Source organism: Canis lupus, chromosome 16, assembly GCF_003254725.2.
Source record: "Canis lupus dingo isolate Sandy chromosome 16, ASM325472v2, whole genome shotgun sequence".
NCBI classification, from domain to species: domain Eukaryota; kingdom Metazoa; phylum Chordata; class Mammalia; order Carnivora; family Canidae; genus Canis; species Canis lupus.
In genome coordinates, this window is record NC_064258.1 from 48,701,825 (window position 1) to 48,714,675 (window position 12,851).

The 12,851-nt window shown below is 38.0% G+C and overlaps 1 protein-coding gene across 1 annotated transcript in view; it reads right to left on the bottom strand.

The window, feature by feature from the left end:
* Window positions 1-12,851, bottom strand: part of TENM3 (teneurin transmembrane protein 3) — a 605,974-nt gene that overhangs the window by 165,245 nt on the left and 427,878 nt on the right.

The following is a 12,851-nucleotide window of genomic DNA, read 5'->3' on the forward strand; positions in this document are numbered from 1 at the left end:
AACAGAAACAACAACCTTCGAAGAGCAACAGTATGTCGGCCCACGGCCAAAGGCAGGTTCCATTCCCTTGTCTTAGGCTCGGGTAACATGAAGAACCTCTGGGGAAAAGCAGACATAGGGAGGATTCGAGCTATACCCAAAATGTGTGAAAGATACAGAATTTTAGAGATGAAAGGTTCACCCCAAAAACGAGGAGAGATGGATGAGGGCAGCAGATTCGCTGCATCTCAGGACACAGGCCCGGCCCCTGACCTCCCTGGTGCTGGGGAAGCAGAGACGACAGAGTGAATCAGCAGGACGTAACAGCAGTAGCAACCTGTATTTAAATCTCAAGGCAGAGGCCTGAGGAGGTATCAGGATCCCGAACAGCAAACGGAGGCATGGAGTGCATAAGGGTCTCTGTGGAGAGACCCTTCCTGAAATTTCTGTGCCTCAGCATTATATGTAAGAAGCAGAATTACTTCTATGGCTTCAAGAGTAGCTCGGAAATAGCAGAGTGTACCATTGGACCTGAAGCGCCCACTCAGGTAGGAACGAAAGCTGTGTCAGCAATAACCTGGCCATCAACAATGAAGGGCGAGACAGCATGAAAACTCAAAGTTCAGGTGGAGAAGACTCAAACATGAGGATGCTTCCTGCTATGCCCACAGGACCGTGTAAGAAGGCAGGGGCAGGACGGGGAGAGGCTTGAGTCGTCTGTGTAAAGTTTTTAGGTATGAGAGCTTTAAATAACAGAGAGACAGATATATATTTAAAAAGTTGTTTATCTAGTATACTAAGGTGATGACTAAGAAATATACATCCACAGCACTAATCTGTTGTTGGTCTTTTCCCATTAGGATGTAAGCTCCATGAAATCTTATTCACCTGTGCGTTTTCCGAACTTAAAAAACTCCTGGCACATAGTAGTTGCTCAATAAATACTGTAAAACAAATAGAATGGTGAGCCCTGTGCTGATGGGGGAAGGGAGTCTCAGAGAAATCAGGTACCTTGGCCAAAGACCTACAGCTATCGATTAATAATAAAATAAAAGTTGAAAATTACAGGGACCAAAATAAAAACCATCCCTGGAAAATGTGTCACCGCTTTATCCAAAAAGCAGGCTGGGTCGTTTCAAATGGGAAATGGGACTTGAACCAGCACCTGTGTGATCCTAAAGATTCTGATTGTAGCCCCAACACTGAAAACATGGATCTACCATGGGCAAAATAATGAGCTAGACACCTGCCAATCTCGAATCAGGCATCTCACTTTCAATTTCCACAAGTCGAAGAGTTTCCAATGTGATGTCCATCTGCTTTGGTGACCCCAGCAAAGAACTCTTTCATTGTTATGAAATGATTATTTTTCTCAAAGCAAAATGCAACTTTGAAATAGTGTTGAAAACACAGATGTAATATTCAGAAATACTCTATTCATCAATATTAGTGGAACTGGAGACCTCTTTACTTGGAGAGTTTCTAACTTACTTAATACGTATATTTAATTTTGTTGCTGTAAGAGGAAATAGAATTTAAGTTGTATTGTTTTGGCCACTGACTTTATTAAGTTTTTAAAATATTTTATTTATTTATTCATGAGAGACATGCAGAGAGAGGCAGAGACACAGGCAGAGGGAGAAGCTCCCTACAGGGAGCCCGATGTGGGACTCGATCCCAGGACCCCGGGATCATGCCCTGAGCCAAAGGCAGATGCTCAACCTCTGAGCCACCCAGGCGTCCCTGGCCACTGACTTTATAACTTAGAAGTACACTTCCCCTTCCTCTGTCTAAATGACTATCCATATCAAATTAGTGCTCTGGAGACGCTATATATGTAAAATACATACAGAGTCATAAAACACTGAAAGAGAAGCCAAATCACCAGTGCGCTACATTTAAAAATCATTGGTCTTTGGGGCCCTTGGGTAGCTCAGTCGGTTAAGCATCTGACCATTGGTTTTGGTTCAGGTCACCATCGTAGGGTTGTGGGATTAAGTCCTGTGCTGGGCTCTGCACTGGGTGTGGAGTCTGCCTAAGATTCTCTGTCACCCTCTCTCCCTCTGCCCTCCTCCTCTCTCACACTCTCTCTAAAAAAATCAAATCAGATCCAATGAAATCAAATCAAATCACTGGTCTTCAATCATTTTAGATGGCTTTCTAGTATGTAAGCACAGAAAGGAGTTGTAAAGACTGTTTAAACGATGTATTTTGAAGCTGTTTACCAACAAATGATGTCATCGTGTGAGGACGATCCCTTTGGGTAGTAACATGAGGCCTCCAAGTAGGTATGTAAAAGCACACACGGAAAATCTTCTTGCCCACTAACTAGCCTAGCAGAAGAGGTCTTTGTCAACCTATTTTGTATAATGTGGAGCGTGGGGTTTCAGAGTTAGTAAAAAATCCAATCTCTAGGTTCAGATAAGATGCCTTCCTTCCAAAGTCGACAATGTCTTTTCCACTGCAACACAAAATATAAAACACTGACAAGAGTGCATTGGGACTAATGATCTCGAAGGCCCAGAACCATCTTTGTACCTGTTTGAAGGTCCAACACAACACCCAGTTTATGTGTAGACTCCCCTGCGATCAAATGAAGCCACAGGTCACCGGGCATCGCAGTGCAGCTGTACGAAAAGTACACTACGAGCTTTCTTGCGAGAGAATTCATTTTGCCATCGAATTCTCCACGAGGCACACGTTCTGAGCATCACTGCAGTCTCTTCCTCTCCGTGACTCTCTGCCGGGGCATCCAGCCTTGGGAAGATGCTTCTCACGTCTCAAAAAAAATTCTGCAAAAATTACTATCAAAAAACACACGGTTTTGACCCGGCATCCACATGAGGTTTGGAGAATAAAGGGAGAAATTTTCTTTACTTCTCAGGCCATATTTGGGAGTGAAAAAAGCAAATCCTGCGAGAATTTTCCCCATTGTATTCGGCAATAAAGCAGCAGCAGCAGCTTCCTTTGTAACACGGAGCACCCGGGCGCAGGCTGATTTTGTTCTGATGTTTCTAATGATGCCCTGCGTGACGCCTGCATCCAGTTCCTCAGCTATCTGTGCCACCGCTGCCACTCTGGTGATGAACTAGAGAGGCGCCCTTGAAGAGAGACTATCAGAGACTGAGATGAGGAAAATCAATTTCAAAGCCCCAAAGACGGCTGGTGCAGGAGGTCACCGAACACTAACAGTTGCTTTGTGGCTTTGCAATCTTGAGGGGGATTCTATTTAACAACAACAACAAGCAGACAAGAGCCGGGGAACTGCACGGCATTATTCGCCGGGTAGCGTCTCTAACAGGAATGGAAAAACAACTCCTCCGGATTAGGCACCATGAATAAACTGTTCCTTCCTCTGCTGCGAGTTGAAAGAGCGGTTTCTCTTTGTGGATCTGCCTCCAGAACCAGCCTTTTCGTTTCATCTTCCGCCGTGCGTCCAGGCTTCTGTTTCTCACCGATCCTCTGCTGGGTCTTTTCCATGGGTCATGTCACAAATTTCAAATTAGTAGGGACCAGGACTGAATCCCCTCATCTTCCCTGCTCTCCCCCTTCAGGCCTGTGGGTCACCGCTAGGGGCTCTATCCTGTAGGTCTCTCTGAAGGACTCGGGGGTAATTTTCAATGATTATTCTAGCCTGCCTGTTCTGTCCCCCCACCCCTGCCCCCCCCCCAAGTATCCACCCTGCCAGGGAACCCTGCATTCTGTCCTTTATGGCTGGCCTGCCTGTCCTCCTTCCTTCTCTCCTTCCCTCCCCTCCCCTTCCTGTCTGTCCATTTTGCTGGGGTTGAAAAGTTCTTCTGAGTTCTTCAACTTCAACTCTCTCTTTTGAACCTGTCTGGCAGAGGCAAAGGAGAGGCAGTAGTAACATCTTCATTTCAAATTTTCTACTCTCATCAAATGTCGTGTTTTCAATACTAGACCTGCACAGGATGCCGGACGACTTCTATGCATCCAGCCGTCACTCCTACCTACCCTTCTCTCAGGCCGCCTACACCTGCTTCATACCGTTTGCTGGCTTCCTTACTCCATCTCTTAGCAGGGATGCTTTGCTCCTTAGAAACTCTGCACTTTTGATTGATTTTGTCTTTCAAAATAATAAACCACAAAACTTACTACCATAAGATTCTTAATGGTAAATTAATCAGATTTTTTTTAAAGAATTCATTTATTTATTCATGAGAGACACAAAGAGGCAGAGACATAGGCAGAGGAAGAAGCAGCATAAGCATGGGGAGCCCGGTGTGGGACCGGATCCCAGGACCCCCAGGATCATGACCTGAGCCAAAGGCAGATGCTCAACCGCTGAGCTACCCAAGCATCCCACTAATCAGATTTTATTTTATTTTTTTAAATCAGATTTTAAAAGTAAATTTAAACGTGCTTTTGTATATTACATTACATCAGCATATCAATGCTCATTTGAAAAGATCCTGACTTCAAGTATAAAATTAAATAAGTTATAATATATAATCAAATCATAAACTTATAAGAGTCACTAGGAAACAAATGGGCTCATACTAGTCTTTTGTTCGGGAGGTTAATATAATCATGTTATTCCTCTAATATCAAAAGCATGGTTTCATAAGTTGCAAATTACAGGGACCAAAATGAAAAGCATCCTTGGAAAACATACAGTGTTACTCCAAGTGGTTTGAATCCTTTCCTCAATGGGACATTCAGACAGAAAGTAAGAGTCAAAAAGAAAGTGAGCAGCCACTGAATGAAATTTTAATGAGATCCACTTCATAGCTGGTTGTCTTCGTACAAAAGAGGTTTCTTTCTTTACTGTTTCATACAGTGTTAAAAACCTTTTCAGGTAGTACCCAAGAAAGCAAATGACTAAAAAAAGTGTCACGGTGTTCAGTTCTGTCTCTAAAGCACAGCTGAAATGTTTATTAGTGATGTACAAACACCTGGAATACTATCTGCTTTGTATATAATCTACTATATCTTATGGGGAGAAAGATGCTACCGCTCAGGAGATGGTAATGCTTTCTTGCTTGTCTTATTTTTTTTTAAGATTTTATTTATTTATTTATGCATGAGAGACACAGGGAGAGAGGCAGAGACACAGGCAGAGGGAGAAGCAGGCTCCCTGTGGGGAGCACGATGTGGGACTCGATCCCAGGAGCCCAGGATCACGCCCTGGGCCAAAGGCAGACGCTCAACCACTGAGCTACCCAGATTCCCCCTGTCTTATATTCTTTGTTGAACAGAGAGTAATCTCTTTCAAACTTAATGTGAACTGCTTAAATAAACCGTCTTAATGTTCTGTTTTCTACTTCTGTTTCTAGGCAAATCATTAAAACTTTTACCTAGAACACAGATTGCTTACTTCCAATTAGATGCTCTGATTTCAAAGACAGTTGCCACTGAGAAGGACTGACTATATTTGGTCACATTTACCACCTTTTCAGAATCCAAAGTTCTCACTTAAGAGCTGAGGGAATTTTAAGGTATAGGTTCCTTTTCCTTCAGGCAAAAATATAACTTTCTGGATTTAAGAGGCTTTATTAAAGGTCTCACAAGATTTCCTCAACATCAAACGACTCTTCCAAAATGACATTTTCAGATCTAAAGCAAATGAATCCCACACTTATGGATTAAATTTACCTGGAAATATATGAAGGCTAAAATTAACTACTGAGTTCAAATTAGTTTTAGTCACTTGATGCCAAAACAATGGGCGGGTTGCCTAGAATTCATTTTAAGATAAAATACTTTGTAAAAAACTGTCAAAATATACAAAATTTAATTACTGTGTCTTATCTTCCTTCCATATTGTTCATTACCACTTATTCAACTGCTTATAGTCTATTATTGAGAATATATTGATTAAATACTACAGGAATTAAAACAGCCTCTATCTATCTATCTATCTATCTATCTATCTATCTATCTATCTATCTACCTACCTACCTACCTACCTATCTTTGTCAGTATATATTTGAAACACATGATATACCTGAACGATGATAGTAACTATCCAAGCACTCTGAAAACTTAAAAAAAATCTACAGTTCATTATCCCTGTCTTTAGAATTTTCACTACCAGATTCTGAATTTTAAGTTTGAAAGCCAACTGGATAATCTGTTAAATGTATATTTAGCGTTGTATTTATAACTAATTAAAAGGCCGAAAAAGTGGTTTACTTAAATGATGTGCTTTAGATAATTAAGCAGTGAAATAAAAAAAATTAATGCAGTGAAACCCAAAATTTCTGGCAGCTATGAAACAGAAAACTAAAGAAAGCAAATGCCTATATAGAAAAATCACCTGTTCTTATTCAAGGCTGGGTTCCTGCTTGTTTTTCTGATCTCTTAGCAACTGATTCTCAAAGGCAGCCCAAGGCATCTAGCACAGTTACTTACTGTGTCTCGATACCTAGCTATTTGGAGAGAAATCTCCACCAGTTGAGGATGCTGGCCCTCGGAAGCTCTGTAAGATTCCTGAACCCAGAGATGGCACAGGCTGCTGTGAATGTCAGGGAGAAGCCCACCCACACTAGCACCTGAGTAAGGCATATTGGTTTTTTAGCTTCAGTTTCACTCAAGACTCTCATCAAGATTCTGCAGCAAATCAGAAAGTCATGCAAAAGATTCCTGCTTAGAAAGTCAAGACTGGTAGCTCACACCAAGCGGTCAACTGAGAACGAATGGAATTTTTACAATATGAGGCTCAGTCCGTCTGACCCCAGAAGCAAATGGCTTGAACATTTTTGAACTCTTGATTTTTTTTTTTTTTACTTCTAACACCCCTCTATATTGTATTTCTCTTTCAAATTCATCTAAGTGTTAAGAAATCAGGCTCTTGGTGCCTTCTCATCCCATTGCTACTTTTAAGTATCTATCACGTTTATTGGACTTTATCTCTAAATGAGATGCCAATATCTGTTCTCTTTGGGTTCTTTGTTTCCTCTGCTATCTATATTTCCATGTATCTATAAGACATTCATCAACATACTATCTTATTTCACAAGTACCTTCTTTGGGGGGTTCTCTTTCTGTCTCTCTTCAAACTTAATACTTGGATTTGTGAGCTATGGAGAAGTCTAATAATTCCCCGTATTTACAGCTTCCCAAAATGTTCCTACTGTCTTCATATAGATAATGCTATTTCCCTACCCTTAACCTTTCTGGCTGGAATAGTTCTTAAACATTCTTTTTTCCTCTACAGTCTTGGCTTCAATTTACTACCTGTATTAAAATTTATAGGGAAAAAAGCTACCTCTCATCCTTCTCTTTATCTGTTAGCAGAGACTTCTGGAAACCTCAGTCATAAATATTTTGAAGGCACTGTGCACACGCACACGTACACACATAAATATAACCTCTTTACCCCTTTACACATCTACTATATTGAGGAGAAGGGAAAAAAATAAAAATATTTTCTGCATATGCATATTTATGCATAAATATTTCTTCACTTTCTCCTTCTTTGAAGCTCCTGAGGACAGTAGTGATAACCAGGGCCGTGTTTCTAGCACTGGCCACAATGAATGCACCACCACACCCTGACCAAGGCTGTAGCTGTGGCAGCTTCAGATCTATAAGACAACAGGATGAAAAAAAAAAGTCCTCTTCAGAGGGAGCAGAATTCTAGCATATTTGAAAAAAACAAAACAAAACCATACTGAATCCTCATTATTACAGTTTAAGTGTTTTCTCTCAGTCTTTTGATATATTTTTAACAAGATCTTATTTATTTGAGAGAGAGAGAGAGAGAGAGAGAGCACGCACAAGCAGGGAAGAAGCAGAGGGAGAGGGAGAAGCAGACTCCCCGCTGAGCAGGGAGCCTGACATAGGCTCGATCCCAGGACCCTGAAGTCACAACTCCAGCCAAAGGCAGACACTTAACCCACTGAGCCACCCAGGCACCCTTCTGTCTTTCGATACTATTTTCAAACATGCTTTCAAAGGTGGGAGCAGGAGAACTGAGGAGAGTACTTACCCAGATTGAGGAAAGTAAAAAGTACTTAGAAGACTAGGTTTTAATTAACTTCAATAACCACTGTGGTAGCAGGAGTACTTGACAAAAGCTATAACTAAAAATAAAAACTAGCAAATGGGATCTAAAAGCTGAAGAGGCTTGCCTCAAGGATTGATATAAAGGGAAACAATTAAGAAATAAAATTTACCTAGAGTGAGCCAAGAACGGACTGAACTTCAGTATTTTTCTTTTTGCATTTTGATAATTTAATCTCTGATAATTCTGAAATAGAGTCCAAGAACAGGTATGTGCATGTGCCTATGTGTAACATGTGTGTAAACTTCCAAGAATTGGCCAGGGCTGGTTCAAAATGGATTAATTATTTTGCTCTAATATAAAGGTACTATTACTATAAACTTAATTGAAAATGTTTTCTGGTAAGTAATATACTATGCATCCCTGAATTGTAAGGAGAAAATGTTTTCTAAGTCCTACTAATTAAAATGCCTCTTCTTTTATTACCTCTAAATTAATTATGGTATGGCATTTTAAAGAAAAATATTTTAAATAAGGAAAATTAAACACCCCCCCAAGTGAGTAATCAACATTAGAATATAAATTATATATTTTGATGTGAAAACAAAAGGACAAATCTGTAATGATTCTAGCTGTGACACAGTGAGTTAGACTGATAAACTACTTCTTCATGCTGATAGCATGTTGTGGTCTCAAATCTATTATACTTTTGAATTGATGTGCTATTATCTTTGGACAACTTTCACACCAGGAGGTGATCCCAGCAAGAAAAATGTCTTAAATGAAAAGCTTATAAACAAGATACATTTCACTGCTGTTACCTGAATTAATATGAGCTATTAGTGGTTACACAAAAAAGTGGTTTGAGACAAAAACTGTTTTTCATATTTTACCAAAAAATTCTGCAATATGAGTGTATGAATGATATACATTTTAGCAATTGCCACTGTATCAATTTGTCATTATACTGAATATACAAACATGTTCATGGTAAGTACAGCTTTGATCTCTGAAAACTGGGAAGAAAAATTCTAGAGTATTAAGGTGATTTGGGGGAAATATATTTTTTTACTGAATTTATATTTATTTTTCAGTATTGTGAAACTTACATAAAATTCAAGTATAACCATAGCTGTATAAAAATACTTAGTGTTATAATAGGAAACAACATATTTTAATTATGACTTATTTAAATATAGACACATCAATTACCAAGCACAAAATCATGTTACAGAGTTTGGGAGGGCTGGGAACTGAACAACAGGTTAAATATGCAGATTTCTTTTTGTTTTTGTTTTTCCCTTTTATCATTACCAAGAAGGCAAAAATAGCTTAACAGTCTTTGTTTCAAATTTTAGTTATTATAATGGTGTGGCCATAGCATCAAATGCAGAAATCTATATAGATTTCTATAGATACTTTCCTACATGTTTTAAGGTTATCAATTACACCTACCATTGGCAATCACAAACTAAATCTATTAAAATTAAAATGGGAATGAAAAATAACGTCTTAAAATTCCTATGTGCTATTTGAACAAGATTTTAATTATTAATTCATTTAATTATTGATGGCCATCTATGCTTAAAAATGTTCAGAGTTTCTAAAGAAGTTTGAGAAGGAAGTATGATCTAGATAAAGAGAAGAATTTCAAGTGTCGATGTAAGTTTATGAAGAATAAAAGAATTTCGGGGTACAAGAGATGTTGAAGGTATCCTAGTCAATCACGTATGTACTAGAGAACCACAATTATTTAACAAAACATAACATAAAGCAATCAGTCCAAAGAGAAGAAAGTGTTTTAAATAAACCTTAGCGAACACCGATTTACTATGTATAAGGAAAATATTTACTTTTAATATTTACTTTTAATTTTCACAAAATCCCCACTGTGTGTGTATATGTAGTAAAACTTATTTTTTTAAAAAGATTTTATTTATTTATTCATGAGAGACACACACAGAGAGGCAGAGACACAGGCAGAGGGAGAAGCAGGCTTTCTGCGGGGTGTCAGATGCAGGACTTAATCCCAGGACCCCAGGATCACAACCTGAGCCGAAGATGGATGCTCAACCACTGTGCCACTCAGATGTCCCTAAAATTTACTTTTTTAAGACGAGGAAAGTGAGCTTTAATTTGTCAAAGTTTATACAGAAGCAAAGGTAGGTCTTTTTGGCCCTAAAATTTCATTGGTCTTAATCAGTTACAAAACATAGTAGTTTCTATGTGAGATATGTATCTTAACTCGTGTATAAAACAGATTTCAGTTTATACTTATCTCTTGTCAAAAGAATAAGAAAGATACTAAATTTTAATAATATGTAATACAGTGATGACAGTGGACTGTGCTTTTGGTCCTTTTGTGGGAAAATCAATAAATCTATGAGGTATCCTAGGGAGAAGGGTGAGCACACCAAGTAGAGGAGTTGACAGTAATGTTCTCACCTTTTAACTTCTGCTGCTGGTGTGTGATTAATTAAATACAAGACTCTTCACAATATTTTGGGATGAATTGTAGAGTGATTCTGAAAATCTTTTTTAATCACATCAAGGTTAGCTAGCTAGCTCATGGCAAAGTACCCAAAAGAGTTATAAACCTTAAAAGGGAGCTAAATATATAAAGAGGAGAAGGGTCCAAATTTGCTGACCTTTTCTGGGATGACAAGTGGCTGTCAGTAGCATGGCTCCGAGAACATATTTTTGAAAAAATTATTAATCTGTCCCTTCAAGGTTAAGTAGTATCAAGAACAAATAAGAAAGTATTGCTTCTTTAAAGGAATTCATAGTTTAGACAGGATTTAAAAATAAACTCATATTTGGAAATAGTCCCATCAATATATTATTTTGTTGCCAAAAACAATGATTGCCACCTATTAACAATTTTTAATTTTCTAAATTGCCTAAAAGTCTGCAAAACATGGTATGTTCGTGAGTTTGGTCCTTGTTTATTTAAAGATGTGAAAATGTTAACAACTTCTAATTAGTTTGCTAGAACATCAGAGAAATTAGACAAATTTCAACAGATACTGTATGATCCCACTTGTGTAGAATCTAAAAATGTCAAACTCCTAGAATGAGAGAGCAGAATGGCGGCTGCCAGGGGCTAGGGAAATGTTTGTCAAAGGGTACAAACTTTTAGCTGTGTGATGAGTAAGTGCTGGTGATCTAATGTACAGCCAAGTGATTATAGTTGATAATATTGTATTGGATACCAGAAATTTGGTAAGAGAGTAGACCTTGAGTGCTCACACCACACACACACATAAGGATATCACAAAAGGATAATTATGTGAGGTGATACATGTATTAATCATTTTATAAAATGTGTGCATATATATATATTTTTTTTAATGATTAGGTCAATACACCTTAAAAAATCAGACTGTACAATCTTAATGTATATAATTTTTATTTGTCAAAAGGAAGTTCATATAGTTGTTAGGGTCAAAAAAGGTTTACAGTATGATTAATATTTGATGTAGAATCATCTCATAGATGTATATTTTAAAAGTAACTTATTAAAACACACAAAATTAAGTGACAGATCCAAAAGGACTAAAAATTACTTAGAAATGATACTTACTTCATTTTGTCCTTTCAAATTTTAGATTTATATAGGTATGATAGCGTGTGTAAGATTAGTCGATTGCTACACCTGTGCAATTATGAATTCAATAAATACAACCTGTATTTTGGGATTGAGTGCATCTATTTTCTTTTATAAGTAATCTAAAACAACTGGAGACACTACAAGAAGAGACGGAATAAATCTGGAATCTGAGATCTAGCTGTGAGCTGCCACTGCCCAGTCACGTGACTGTGAGCAGATTACTAAATCTCAATGGGTTCTAAAAGAAGGGCTCACATAATCTTCAAGATTGACTCTAGTTGTGAATTTGTCCTGGAATGTAGTCCATATATTTCTCAAAAGCAGTGACAACTTCTCTAGGCCCTCGGTAACAACCTTGAATTTCTCATGCTGGTACATTAGACGGCGTTCATAAATACCCGCTGAACAACTGAAAGCATTCAGGATTCATTTTTATGAACTATCACTACCCCACTACCATCTAAGATAATTTTCTCCCCACGGTATCACTGTTACTCTTCTAAAACAAACCTTGTCTTTGAAAATTTACTTCACAGTTGATCTCCCGTAGGAAGTCACCCCAATTAAGTAGGAAAAGTGCTCGTTATTCTCAATCAAAAAACACCTATCTCCAAAGTTGAAAAGGCAATCTAATTGTTCACAAAAATTAATCAACATGCCAATTCTTCTTAGTTATCATTGCTTTTGCTTTACCAAGCTTTCATTGCCTTCCAAGTTATTCTTCATCTGTCTAAGTATCAGTTATTTTTTTCTTAAATGTATAACCTAGGAAAAGAATAAAGAAAAGCTAAGAAACTACAGTGCCAGATACTTTGCAATGGCATTTCAATGAATCCTTGTAAAATCTTTGAAAGTTATCACCAAGCCCATTTTATGAAAAAAAAAAGAGAGATAAAAAATATGAGTCATCTTCCCAAGGTTACACAGCTAGTAGGATGTTAAGATTTTAACCCAGATTTGTCTTTCCCCAAACCAATGCCTTTTTCCACTCCACCATGAACAAAAAGCAGTGCTATCATATTAGCACAGGATGTGACTAGAACAAAATGTCTTCTGGTGGTAGTATTTCAAGTGGTTCACAATAGGAGGCAAGATGCTAAGAAATCATAGAGAGGGTCACAGTAGAATCAGAGGGGTTATCAAATAGAATTTATTAAGCTTAGCTGGTTAATTGCATGTCCAAGAATGTAATCTTATAGGCTAAGGAGAAAGTATTCTGAGAATAGTATAATAGAAAACCAACTTCACCTCCAATGTGAAGAAAAATACAAAAGGCAAAAGTATGTTCAGGGGAAA